We start from the raw sequence: 2,664 nt of genomic DNA on the forward strand, positions 1-2,664 counted from the left end.
TTTCAACTGGGTAAGCCAGTGGTCACTGGAGTATTATAAGGGAGTCCTTGAGTCCATATGTAAAGTGATGGTATTTGTAGATGTCTAAATAACATGCCTCTGACACATACACACTTCTGTTTTTCAAAAATATTTAGGTACTTTCATAATTAGTAAAATGAAAATTTATTTAAAGCCAGTGGTAACTGGAGTATTATAAGGGAGACCTTGAATCCATATGTAAAGTGATGGTATTTGTAGATGTCTAAATAACATGCCTCTGACACATACACACTTCTGTTTTTCAAAAATATTTAGGTACTTTCATAATTAGTAAAATGAAAATTTATTTAAATAAAATTAATTGATTTAAAATGTATTTATTCTGAATTCATAGGAGCTATTTAGATTTTCTATCTATTGTTGCTTCAGTTTTGGTAACTTGTTTCCAAGTATTTTCACCTTAATTTCTTATTTAGTATTATGTTAACACATAAAGCAATGTTTTTCAGATAACTGTTCCCAGGAAAAGAAGGAGGAAGTCCTAGAAAGTGAGAAACCCAGTGGACCCAATGCCAAGCAAGGAAAACCAGACATGCAAAGTCAAGAGCACACCAGCACCAGCCCCGGGCTCACTGAGCCTGCCAAGATCCCGACCCTGTAAGGATAACTTACTTACATAGCTTCATGCTGGTGCAGCCTCATTTACTGGCTGCTTCTTTTCATGCTTTGTTAAGGGTAAGGAGGCGTTCCACATTGTTTTTGAAATTTTTATATATGTTAAGTTTCCAGGGCCGTAGACAAAGGCAGATAATCTACAGGGTAACTTCCCAACAAGATAGTTCTGTGTTGCAAGTCATCAGTGGGCCAGAAACATGTGTGCAAGATGAGATGTCTGTGGATGCGATGCATGTCTTTATTGATGAACATGGTAAGTCTTCAGAGCTCTTGACTCATGACGTAGAAGGAGGAAGGCTGGCAGCTTTCTCAAGGTCCCATGTGGTCTCTTAGCCTGAGGACAGGTTTCCCCTGTATCTAAAAGTAGAGTGGTCCTACGAGATCTTTCCTAAACTGAAATGGTGTAAAGCAAAGAGGCAGTTAGCTAAGGATGCCAAAAATACATCAATGTAAGACACAGATGGTCCTAATTCAAAGCCAGGGCAGCTTGATGCTGAGATACTGGGTATAGTTCCTGGGGAGGGAGCTTGGTGATGCTACTCTAATTGCTTGCGGTGTGCGCTGGCTGTATAAGTCACTGCAAAACAAACGCTGAATGCTCTTTTCACTTTTAGCCTTTTAGAAGCAGAAAAAATTTTCGGATTTCGTTCAGTTAGCAAAAACATGTACGAAGGTAGGTCTTTCGTAAAAAATGAGGTGGCGTAAAGCGAACTTACCAAAAGCGGGGGATACCTGTACTAGCCTGGAACGGGAAGGCTTAGTTCTGCTTGCTGACAGACAATGTTCTTAGAACAGAGTGTGCGCCCTCCTGCCTCAGGGCCTTTGCACATACCGTGTCCCTGTGCCCACATTGTGCCATTTATCCTTCGGGTCTCAATTCTAAAGAAAGTTCTTCAGGAGAACCTTTCCTGGATTTCCCAGGTTTAATCAGGTTCCTGTGCTCTTTTGCTCTCCTAACACCCTATCCTTTTCCTTCTTTGAGACTGTTACAGCTTCTAATTGTTTATTGACTTCCAATAATTTGATTAGTGACATTTTCTCCCTCACAGTTGTAAACTTTGGGGAGGTAATGCCCAGCACCTAAGAAATATTCGTTAGATATATGTTGAAAATCTGACCTTGATATATTTTTAATACCTTGTTATAAACAAGATTTTAAAAAGTAATAGAAAGGAAGGACGGAAGGAAGAAAGAAAAAGAAAGAAAGAAAGAGAGAAAGAAGGAAAGGAAGGAAGAACCATTAAATGGCAAATTCAAGGTTCCTGAGATAAGGGGTATAGGTCTTAGTTTTTGTAGGTCGGGTCTTGGGTTAAGTCCCTTATAGATCAATGTAAACTTATTATTCTACTCTCACGAGGATCCTGGTTTGGATAATAAATCATATATTACCCTCTCTATATAGATCAGTAGTTTATAGTTTGAAGTGCTTTTGCATCTGCAGAAATACAAAGAGACTTTTACATTATGAAGAACAACATTAGCACTTCTATCAAAGCCTCCAGAGGAGCCGTGGTTGTCATTGTGAATGTTTCTTTTGGGGGTACCACCTTGAAGTTGAGGTCCAGCACTGCAGACTCCGTTGCAGCTGCTCATGACAGACGAGGTTAATTATGCTTCCCTGTCACCTGAAGAAAGTACGCCTAAAACCTCTTCTGGGGAGAGACCATTTACACCTCAGAACCCTGAGCCACTTTAGCAGGCTAATTTAACTCCACAAATTAATTCCATGTCTTTCTTTTCCTCATTACCGGGCTGACATACCAGTCAGCAGCTGTGCCAATGCTCATCTGCAAATTCAAAGGTTGGGATGGCCCCTCGTGGTCCACCGATCAAAACCACACACTTAATAAGCCTCTTTTGCACGTGATACAAAAAAACCCCACAAAAAACCCAGTTACAGCATACAGAGATCATCCTGACACATGAAGAGAATATACAAAAGAAATGCGTTGAAAAGAATATACAGAAGGGGATTAGAAATGGTACAAATTAATCGATGAAAGGCAA

At 39.8% G+C, this 2,664-nt stretch overlaps 1 long non-coding RNA gene across 1 annotated transcript in view; it reads left to right on the forward strand.

The window, feature by feature from the left end:
* The first annotated feature begins 386 nt into the window (after positions 1-386).
* LOC112063162 (uncharacterized) overlaps positions 387-2,664 on the forward strand; it is a 6,202-nt gene continuing 3,924 nt past the window's right edge. Inside the window, exons 1-3 of the long non-coding RNA XR_008616920.1 lie at positions 387-639; positions 765-910; positions 1,272-1,330. This is a non-coding gene — a long non-coding RNA (uncharacterized lncRNA). The remainder of the gene's footprint in view (positions 640-764; positions 911-1,271; positions 1,331-2,664) is intronic.

The sequence above is a fragment of the Physeter macrocephalus genome, unplaced genomic scaffold (genome assembly GCF_002837175.3).
Source record: "Physeter macrocephalus isolate SW-GA unplaced genomic scaffold, ASM283717v5 random_4208, whole genome shotgun sequence".
Lineage (NCBI taxonomy): Eukaryota > Metazoa > Chordata > Mammalia > Artiodactyla > Physeteridae > Physeter > Physeter macrocephalus.